Source organism: Mus caroli, chromosome 15 (genome assembly GCF_900094665.2).
Source record: "Mus caroli chromosome 15, CAROLI_EIJ_v1.1, whole genome shotgun sequence".
NCBI lineage: Eukaryota > Metazoa > Chordata > Mammalia > Rodentia > Muridae > Mus > Mus caroli.
The window spans coordinates 27,956,025-27,968,085 of NC_034584.1; positions in this window are offsets into that span (position 1 = coordinate 27,956,025).

Consider the following 12,061-nt stretch of genomic DNA (forward strand, 5'->3'; position numbering starts at 1 on the left):
AAAAACAAAAACAAAAAAAACCAATGGGAACACTCCTCCATTGCTGCTGGAATGCAAATTTGTACAGTCACTATGGAAATCAAAAGGTGGTTTCTCAGAAAATTGGGAATAGATCTACCTCAAGACCCAGCTCCTGAGTATATACTGAAAGGACACTTCACCATATCACAAGGATACCTGTTCAAATTTTTTTCATAGCAACTTTATTCATAATAGTGAGAAACTTGAAACAACCTACATGTCTCTCAACCAAAAAACTGGATAAATAAAATGTGGTACTTGTACCCAATGGAATACTGTTCAGGTGTTAAAAACATGACAACATGACATTTGCTACCAAATTAATGGAATTACAAAAGTTCATCCTCAGTAAGGTAATCCAGATACATAAAGACGAACATACTTACTTACCAGTTGATAGTAGCCATAAAATAAAGAATAACCATGCTACAGTCCATAGTCCCAGAGAAGCTAAGAGGGGGGGCTCAAAAGGGGATGCATGAATCTCACTGTGAAGGTGAAGAATAGCCACTGTTGGTGGACATGGAGAGTAGTCTGAACTGGAGGGTGGAAATATGGATAGGAGTGATCAGGTTGAGGGAGGAAGAAGGGAGGGAGAAAGTAGTGGTACAGTCAACTGGAATGGAGGAGGCACATCTCTGGGATGAGCTAAATACCCAGTGCAATGGAAACTCCCAGGAATTTATGAGAGTGACCCTAGCAAAGACTCCTAGCAATGGGGAATACAAAGCCTGAGCCAGCCATCTCCTGTAACCTGGCAAGACTTCCTATGTTAGAGCAACTGAGACACCTGCACAGCCACAATACCTTCGACCTACCATGTCCTGCTTACAAGATATGCTGGTAAAAGTGGTTCAGAAATTGTGGTAGTTGTCAAGCAATGACTAGTTCAGCTTGAACTCCCACGCCATGAGGGGGAGCCAACCACTAACATTTCCTTGAGGTGGCGGTGGTGGTGGTGGGGTCAGGAACCAGAGGCTGGATAGCTCAGAGACCTTGGATAGAACCAAACACAAGTGGAAGAAAAAAAGTCAATGATATTATTCCCAATAATATTCTATGATTCTTATAGATTTGTTCCAAGTCCAATGGTCATCAGAGAGGCTTTATCCAGCAACTGATGAAAACAAATGCAGAGACTCATAGTCAAACATTAGGTGGAGCTTGGAGAATCCTGTGGAAGAGAAGAAGGAAGGATTATAGGAGCCAGAGGAGTCAAGAGTACCTGAAGAAAACCCACAACATTGACTAATCTGGGCACAAAGGGCCTCACAGAGACTAAATCTCAAACCAGGAAGCCTGCATGGGACTGACCTTTACACATATATTACAGCTGTAAAGCTTGGTCTTCTTATGGAACTCTTAACAATGGGAGCAGGTGCTGTCTCTGACTGAGTTGCCTGCCTTTGGAACCCTTGCCCCCTAACAGGTTGCCTTGTCTAGAACTAATAGGAGAGGAGATACTTCTTACTTCAACTTGACAAGGCTTGCCAGGTTGATATCCAGGGGAGGCCTGCCTTTTTCTGAAGAGAAATGAAGGAGAAGTGGATGGAGGTAAGGGTGGGTGGAGGGGCTGGGAGGAGAGAAGGGAGAAGAAACTGCAATTGGGATGTGATGATGATGATGATGATGATGATGATATAGATAGCAGTCATGGAAAAGCTTTAGGAAAAAAGGTATACTACCATGTAGAAGGAGAAAACAGTAAATAAATTTAAAAAAAATATCTCAGCTGACCAACTCCAAATAGAATAAACACAGATAAAGATTCTCTGAACCAATCTCCAGGTAACTTGAGTAGTGAGCTGACCATTCATACTCAGCATGTTTGCCTCTGGGAGGAGAAAGATGCCTTCTGCTGCCTGGGATGTGGGACAGGAAGAAGGAAGTTTCAGATTTCCTGGTGGGTACATAAGAACTCAAAAATATGTTTACTATTCAACTGAACAATCCTACTCTTGGGAATCTGGTCCACAGAAAGAGAGTCACCAGTATTTAAAGAAATATATGAAAGGTATTTCTGTAACATCGCTGTACTGGTGTGTATGTGTGTGGGGGGGGGAGCCAATTGGAATCAGAAACATGCTATGGGGAAAGGGGTGGATCAAACAGGAAACACCTACACCAAGAAGACATGAGGAACATGAAAGGAAGTTCTATCAAGCGACTTAGTGTTCAGAAAGATAAACAAAGCAAGAAAGTGTGTTTGCTGGAATCCTATTTTGTAAAACAAGAAAAAAAATATGTAGCAAAACCTTTTGTGTGTATGTCATATATGTGAATGTGTGTCCATACAGGGTTAGATGAGCAGAGAGGTAAAGGCAGAATGATTCAAGTTTGCTGTTTACATGGTTCATACTCTACCAGGTGCTGGCATGTGCCTTTGGGGAACTGGGCTTGCAGGAGTGTTTTCACTATGAATAACTACCCAGGTTTTGTCATTGTGCTCTGAGGAAAAGAAAAGAATGGAGACATTTAACTTTTAACTGTGAAAGAGTGCCTGTCTTTCCTTTCCTAAAGCTGCTGCTACTGCTCCTCCTTCTACAAATCCTCCTCTGCTGCTGTTACTGGCACCACCACTACTGCCACCACCACCACCACCATCATCATCACTTTGCAGTATTGAGTGTTGAACCCAGAGTCTCAAACATGCTAAGCAAGAACTGTACTAGAGTTGCTATACATTTCTAGTCTTCTTTTTACTTTTTGTTACAAGACTAAGTAACCTATGCTGGCCTTCAACTCAGTAGCCCAGGCTGGCCTTGCACTTGTTATTTATTTATTTATTTATTGCCTCAAACTCCCAAGTAGCTTCATTATTCCTATGTCAAGGAGGTGATTTTTAACCAACTTGATTTTCATACATCTATTTCAGGGCTTTCAGCTTTGACATTTTATACTAGTTCTTCAAGAATTTATTTCATTTTCAGCTTGTCATGTACTTTTATTACATAATATGATACGTTTGCATCCTAGTCATTCTTATTGTCATCCAGTTGTCTATTCTTTAACAGAACTCCTTTCTAAGAGTAAGTTTACAATGACAATATTCAACTGTAAGTTTTCCTTAATGGGTGATTATTAATTGTCCAAAAGTCTTTTATCTAATCCATGGGTGTCAAAGAATGTTTCTTAAAGGTGTTGAGACTCACAGTAGGAATTAAGATATCTGCTAATGGGGATACTTCTTCAGATGCTTAAGGGGCACTCAGGAATTGATTTCAAAGAGAGGTGAGAAGACAGGAGTACTGGCTAGTTTTGTGTCAACTTGACATAGCTGGAGTTATCACAAAGAAAGGAGCTTCAGGTGGGAAAATGCCTCCATGAGATCCAGCTGTAAGGCATTTTCTCAATTAGTGATCAAGGGGGGGAGGTCCCCTTGTAGGTGGTGACATCTCAGGGCTGGTAGTCTTGGTTCTATAAGAAAGCAGGCTGAGCAAGCCAGGGGATGCAAGCCAGTAAGGAACATCCCTCCATGGCCTCTGCATCAGCTCCTGCTTCCTGACCTGCTTGAGTTCCAGTCCTGACTTCCTTTACTGATGAACATCAATGTGGAAATGTAAGCTGAATAAACCCTTTCCTCTCCAACTGCTTCTTGGTCATTATGTTTGTGCAGGAATGGAAACCCTGACTAAGACAAATTGGTACCAGCATAGTGGGGTATTCCTGTGACAACCTGACCATGTTTTCGGGAGGACTATGGAAGGACTTTGGAACTTTGGGCTTGAAGATCGGTGTTAAGAGCTCTGTGGGATGTTGTGTAGGAGCTTGGAAGATAATGTTGGGAACAGTGCAGAAGATGGAGGCCTGGCTTGTGAAATTTCAGAGGGAAAATTAAAGACTCTTTTCAGGACAATTGTTACTTTGATTGTGAAGATTCTGTGGTTCTGGTTAGCTGGGGCTGAAAAATAAGCTGTGATTATCAAGATACCAGAACTACTAAAGTGAAACCTTTGTATTACTGGGGCTATTGATGCTGGTTAGCTGGAGCTAAGAAATTAGTGGTGATTAAGAAGAGACCAGCATCACTGAGGTGACATCTTCTGGGAAGTGTTTTCTGAAAGCACAAAGAGGCTGTGTTGCAGAGATAGCCAAAGTTGTACCTTGTGCTGTGGCTGGACTTGGTAATGTGTAAGAGTCACCAGATGGTACTGGTTTTGAAGGCATGAAGGGTCATGCGGAGCAGCTGAGGCTCGGCACTGTGAGAGGCCATGGAAGGCCATTGGTGAAGGTGCAGCCTCAGTTGCAATTGATAGCACAGGACTGAAGGGGTCATTCAAAGGAGTTAAGGCATAGCACCATGAAGAGAGCCTATGAGAGGCTATTGTTAAAGCCAAGTTACAGTGGAAGACAGCAGCATTTTGGAGATGCCAGTACCATGAGATAACTACCAAGAAGAGCAACAGCAGTGGAGTACAGGCGGCTGGAACTTGGAAGACAGCTTGTGTGTTTCAAAGGGCATGGCTGGAGAACTGACCCAAGCCCTTGGAGGAGCCCAGAAGATCGTGAGTTGGATCCCAGACATGGGACAGTTGGAATTTAATTTTTGCTTTTGATTGTGACTGTGCCCTGATATTTTTCCCTCTTGAGGGAAGAAAATATTTTAGTGGATCCAACAGTTAAGAGACTTTTAATTGTAAAAAAATCTTTGGATTTTAAAAGATATTGGATATTTTAAAAGGATTGAACTTTTAATATTTAAAGAATGTGGAATTTTAAAGTTGTTTAGATCTTGGGGATGAGGAAGAAACTAAGAGTTGAGGCTTACTAGTGATGCATTTGTCAAGTTGACAAGGAGTCAATTGTACTGGCTAATTTTGTGTCAACTTGACACAGGCTGGAGTTATCCCAGAGAAAGGAGCTTCACGTGAGAAAATGCTTCCATGAGATCCAGCTGTAAGGCATTTTCTCAATTAGTGATAAAGTGGAGAGGTCCCCTTGTGGGTGGTGCCATCACTGCTGGTAGTCTTGGTTCTATAAGAGAGCAGGCTGAGCAAGCCAAGGGAAGCAAGCCAGTAAGGATCATCCCTCCATGGCCTCTGCATCAGCTCCTGCTTCCTGACCTGCTTGAGTTCCAGTCCTGACTTCCTTCAGTGATGAACATCAATGTGGAAATGTAAGCTGAATGAACCCTTTCCTCTCCAACTGCTTCTTGGTCATTATGTTTGTGCAGGAATAGAAACCCTGACCAAGACAACAGGTTCTTCTACGTAGAGAAAGTAATAACAGTACTGACATTTATGACAATGGATATGCATTAAAATAACATACTACTAGCATTTATATGACATTTACCATGTGCGAAGTAACTTGTTCAGTACTTTGTAGTATTACCTCATATACTCCTTACATTAACTCTAGTGTAGTAAATTTGCAGATGAAGAAATGGAGGCTTAAGTTCAATGACCTGCTCAGGTTTCAAGGCTTTATGAATGAAGTAACTAGTAGAAACGGAAGATGGGTGACTCAATCAGTAGAGTGGACCTGACTTTGGATTCCCAGAACCCATGTAAAAAGTTAGGGATGGCCACACACATATCTATAACCAGAGATCTAGTGGGTTAGAGATAGCCACCAGCTCAACAGACAAACTGTTATCTCTTGGAGTGACAAAGGAGAAAGAAGAACATTTGATCCTGGAGGAGGGCAAAGCACCCAGAAGTTCATGCATACCTACATCCACACACACCACCACCACCACCACCACCACATAACACACACATACAGAGCTAGTTGATCATAATAAAATAGCAATAATGAATCTAAAAGCTGTGGAAATGGCTCTTTCAAACAACTGTTGTTGCTTAAGTCAAGGGCATAAACTCATTTCAAGTGACAAACAAACCTGCTTTATCTAGCTCCTTGACATATTGGCTTACCTAATAATTTTTCAGGAATGGCCACTGGACCTGTCACTCATTTCATTAGGTCAGTAGCATTTTCATATGTGAACATTTGGGAACTTTATATCCTAGATTTCTTAGAAAAGAGATTCAGTGAAGTAATGGCCAACAGTAGTTTGTATTCATTCACAGTATTAACACTATTTCATTTGATGAATATCTATCTATCTATCTATCTATCTATCTATCTATCTATCTATCATTTTTTTGTTTTGTTTTGTTTTGAGTATCTGAAATAGATAACTCTACAGGAAAATATTTCTCCTAAGGAAAGTCAATAATTATAAGCCCCTTTTGCTTTAAAATTTGCCCTCCCCACATCTAAGTAACTTTTGGATGTGTGAATTCATGTGTACTTATTAAATGTATCAGGAGTCTGTCTTTATTAAGACTGTTATGGACCTATACATGCCTCATTGATCACTAAATGGCAAGAACTTCATACCAGCCTGGAATGAAGATAAGGTAGCCATAGTTCAGCCTCATTTTAATTTCTCCATTGATATTATTTGTTGATAACAACAAAATAAACACTTTTCATCCTTTTTAAAGACTACTGTTCTCTCATGCAATACAGCCCAATGGCAGTTTCCCCTCTCTCCACTCCTCCTAGTCCCTCCCCTCCATTCTCCCCCAGATCAACTCCTCCTTTGAAGAAACACTCTTCTAATAGCTTCCAATAATGGAAGATAAATTTGCTTTAAGGAATTCAAGGTATCTTGAAGAGTCTAATGGAAGAAGTAGATCTGGGTGAATGAAGAAAATGCAGTGTGTATAAATAATAGGTTGCTATTTAGCCTTAAGAAGAGGGAAATCACATTATCTATTTGTGATAATATACTTGAACCTGTAGGGCCTTCTGTTAAATAAAAAAGACAGGTACCAAATGTCACATGACCTCACTGATATATGGAATCTATAAAAGTTCAGTTCATACAACAAAGGCTACCAGAGCCTGGGTGGTTGTCGGCCAAATTATTCAAAATTTTACTTATACAAGAGGAATAAATTTAAGAATTCTACTATAACAATCTTCAGCCTGAACCCAGCAGAGGCTGCCAAGAACCCCAGAGGACTCTCCAGGCCACAGGACCTCAAGATCACCTCAGGATCATAGGTGGGTGGAATGTAACATCAGCTCCAAAGAATCACGGATGGTCTTGTGCCAGCAGAAACAGGGACAAAGGAACCACGCCAAACCAGAGGCTGGGATTCTTTCCTGTTGGGGCCAGCTCAGCCATCTTCCACGTGAACCCAGCCTAAGGCATCGAGGGCCCCAGAGGACTCTCCACGCCCCAGGACTCCCAGCACACCCAGAACCTCATGATCACTGGAGAGCACGTGGGCGACAGAGGCAACAGAGCTTCTTGGACAGGGTCCATTCCAGGCTTCATCCTCAGCCAGGAGGCAGAGCTGAGACCCAGACCCCAGGGGACCTTCCTTGCCAGAGGAGAGTCAGCCTATAGGGAGGGCACTGACCCCAGGAGTCAGGAGGTGGATCAGAGCTCCAGACTTCTGGACACCTGCCCTGCAAGAGGAGAGCTTGCCTGCAGAGAGTGCTCTGACCACTGGGACTCAGGTGAGAGTTTGACTCCCAGGAGGCTAACAGAATCACAAGAGGATCAAACTCCAGCCAGAGACAGCTAGTACAATAACACCAGAGATTACCAGATGGCAAAAAGCAAGCATAAGAATCGTACTAACAGAAACCAAGAACACTGGGTAACATCAGAACCCAGTACACCCAACACAGTGAATCCTGGATACCCCCAAAAACCCGAAAAGCAAGACTCGGATTTAAAATTATATCTCATGATATGGTGGTAGAAAATTTTAATAAGGGCATTAATAACTCACTTAATGAAATACAGGAAAACACTGCTAAACAGGCAGAAGCCCTTAAAGAATTACAAGAAAACACTACTAAACAGGTAGAAATCCTTAAAGAGGAAACACAAAAATCCCTTAAAGAATTACAGGAAAACACTGATAAACAGATAGAAGACCTTAAAGAGGAAACACAAAAAACCCTTAAAGAACTATAGGAAAACACAACCAAACAAGTGATGGAACTGAACAATACCATCCAAGATCTAAAAATAGAAGTAGAAACAATGAAGAAAACCCAAAGAGAGACAACTTTGGAGAGAGAAACACTAGGAAAGAAATCAAGAAACATAGATGTGAGCATCACAACAGAATGCAAGAGATAGAAGAGAGAAACTCATATGCAGAAGATTCCATAGGGAACATGGACACAACTATCAAAGAAAATGCAAAATGCAAAAAGATCCTAACTCAAAACATCCAGGAAATCCAGGACACAATGAGAAGACCAAACCTATGGAAAATAGGTATAGATGAGAATGAAGATTTTCAACTTAAAGGGCCAGCAAATATCCCCAACAAAATTATAGAAGAAAACTTCCCATACCTAAAGAAAGAGATGCCCATGAGCATACAAGAAGCCTACAGAACTCCAAATAGACTGGACCAGAAAAGAAACTCCTCCCGACACATAATAATCAGAACAACAAATGCACTAAATAAAGACAGAATATTAAAAGCAGTAAGGGAAAAAGGTCAAGTAACATATAAAGGCAGGCCTATTAGAATTACTCCAGACTTTTCACAAGAGACTATGAAAGCCAGAAGTTCCTGGAAAGATGTTATATGGACCCTAAGAGAGCACAAATGCAAGCCCAGGCTACTATACCCAGCACAACTCTCAATTACCATAGATGGAGAAACCAAAGTATTTCATGACAAAACAAAATTCACAAAATATCTTTCTATGTATCCAGACCTTCAAAGCATAATAAAGGGAAAACACCAATACAGAAATGGAAACTATACCCTAGAAAAGGAAGAAAGTAATCCTTAAACAAACCTAAATGAAGACAGCCGCAAGAAAAGAATCCCAACTTTAACAACAAAAATGACAGGAAGCAACTATTGTTTTCTTTAATTTCTATTAACATCAATGGACTCAATTCCCCAATAAAAACACACAGACTAATACAAATACTGATACACAAAGAGGACCCAACATTTTGCTGCTTTCAGGAAACCCACTTCGGGGACAAAGGCAGACAGTACCTCAGAGTGAAGGGCTAGAAAACAATTTTCTAAGCAAATGGTCCAAAGAAACAAGCTTGAGTAGTCATTCTAATATAGAATAAAATTGACTTTCAATCCAAAGTTATCAAAAAAAAAAAAAAATAAACCAAGGAGGTGCACTTCATACTGATCAAAGCTAAAATCTACCAACATGAACTCTCAATTCTAAATATCTATTCTCCAAATGCAAGGGGAGACACATTCATTAAAGAAACTTTAGTAAAGCTCAAAGCACACATTGCACCTTACACAATAATAGTGGGAGACTTCAACACCCTACTCTCACTAATGGACAAATCCTGGAAACAGAAACTAAACAGAGACACATGGACACTAAGAGAAATTATGAAACAAATGGATTTAACAGATATCTATAGAACATTTTATCCTATAACAAAAAGATATACCTTCTTCTCAGCACCTCATGGTACCTACTCCAAAATTGACCATATAATCGGTCACAAAACAGGGCTCAACAGATACAAAAATATTGAAATTATCTCATTGCATCTTATCAGATCACCAAGGACTAAGGCTATTCTTCAATAATATCATAAATAATAGAAAGCAAACATTCACTTGGAAACTGAACAATACTCTACTCAATTGTGCCTTGATCAAGGGAGAAATAAAGAAAGAAATTAAAAGCTTTTTACAGTTTAATGAAAATGAAGCCACAACATACACAAACTTATGGAACACAATGAAAGCAGTCCTACGAGGAAAACTCATACCCCTGTGTGCCTCCAAAAAGAAACTACTGAGAAGATACTCTAGCAGCCTGACAGCACACAGAAGCTCTAGAACGAAAAGAAGCAAATTCACCTTAGAGGAGTTGATGGCAGGAAATAATCAAACTTAGGGCAGAAATTAACCAAAAGGAAGTATTCAAAGAATCAACCAAACCAGGAGCTGGTTCTTTGAGAAAATCAACAAGATAGATAAACCCTAAGCCAGACTAATTAGGGACAGTATCCTAATTAACAAAATCAAAAATGAAAAAGGAGACATAACAACAGAACCTGAGGAAATCCAAACATCATCAAATCCTACTACAAACGGCTATACTCAACAAAACTGGAAAACCTGGATGAAATGAGCAATTTCCTAGACAGATACCAGGTACCAAAGTTAAATCAGGGTCAGATTAACGATCTAAACAATCCCATTTCCCCTAAAGAAATAGAAGCAGTCATCAATAGTTTCCCAACCAAAGAAAGCCCAGGACCAGATAGGTTTAGTGCACAGTTCTATCCGACCTTCAAAGAAGACCTAATTCCAACGCTTCTCAAACTATTCCACAAAATAGAAACAGACAGTACCCTACAAAATTCATTCTATGAAGCCACAATTACGCTGATACCTAAACCACACAAAGATCCAACAAAGAAAGAGAACTTCAGACCAATTTCCCTTATAAAAATTGATGCAAAAATACTCAATAAATTCCTTGCAAACTGAATGCAAGAACAAATCAAAACAGTCATCCATCATGACCACTTAGGCTTCATCCCAAGGATGCAGGGATGGTTTAATATATGGAAATCCATCAACATAATCCACTATATAAACAAACTCAAAGACAAAAAAACACATGATCAACTCATTAGATGCTGAGAAAGCATTTGACAAAACACAACACCCCTTCGTGATAAAAGTTTTAGAAAGATCAGCAATTCAAGGCCAATACCTAAACATAATGACAGCACTCTACAGCAAACCAGTAGCCAACATCAAACTAAATGGAGAGAAACTCGATGCAATCCCACTAAAATCAGGGACTAGACAAGGATGACCACTTTCTCCCTACCTATTCAATATAGTACTTGAAGTTCTAGCCAGAGCATTTCGACAACAAAAGGACATCAAGGGGATACAAATTGGAAAGGAAGAAGTCCATATATCACTATTTGCAGATGATATGATAGTATATATAAGTGACCCCAAAAATTCCACCAGAGAACTCCTAAACCTGAAAAACAGCTTCAGTGAAGTAGCTGGATATAATATTAACTCAAATAAATCAATGTCCTTTCTCTACACACAGGATAAATGAACTGAGAAAGAAATTAGGGAAACAACACCCTTCACAATAGTCACAAATAATATAAAATACCTTGGTCTGATTCTAATTAAGGAAGTAAAAGATCTGTATGATAAGAACTTCAAGTCTCTGAAGAAAGAAATTGAAAAAAATCTCAGATGATGGGAAGAACTCCCATGCTCATGGATCGGCAGGATTAATATAGTAAAAATGGCTATCCTGCCAAAAGCAATCTATAGATTCAATGCAGTCCCTATCAAAATTCCAACTCAATTCTTCACTGAGATAGAAAGGGCAATTTGCAATTCATCTGGAAAAATAAAAAACCTAGGATAGCAAAAACTATAAATGATAAAAGAACCTCTGGTAGAATCACCATGCCTGACATTAAGCTGTACTATAGAGCAATTGTAATAAAAACTGCATGGTACTTGTACAGTGACAGATAGGTAGATCAGTGGAATAGAATTGAACACCCAGAAATGAATCCACCCAGCTATGGTCACTTGATCTTTGACAAGGGAGTTAAAACCATCCAGTGGAAAAAAGACAGCATTTTCAACAAATGCTGCTGGCACAACTGGCAGTTAACATGTAGAAGAATGCAAACTGATCCATTCTTTTTTTTTTTTTCATATGCACATATTCATTTATTCAGATATTTTTACCTTTAGACTGTGACAATAATACAGACAATACTTTTCTGTGCTAAAGATATACAAGTTCATTAAAACTGGTCATGATCCTTGTTCTTTTGGAGCAAACTGGTTGGCATGGCAGATACTTAATTAGAACATTAGCTAAAGTTACAAATGTGGCAAGTGCTGCCACAATTAGGATTTCCATTAACAGTAGAAACTGAAAGAAGTCTTTAAATGTGAGTGTGTGCATGTGTGTATACTGGTTTCCATACTTCTTTAAACTGATCCATTCTTATCTCCTTGTAAAAAGCTCAAGTCTAAGTGGATCAAAG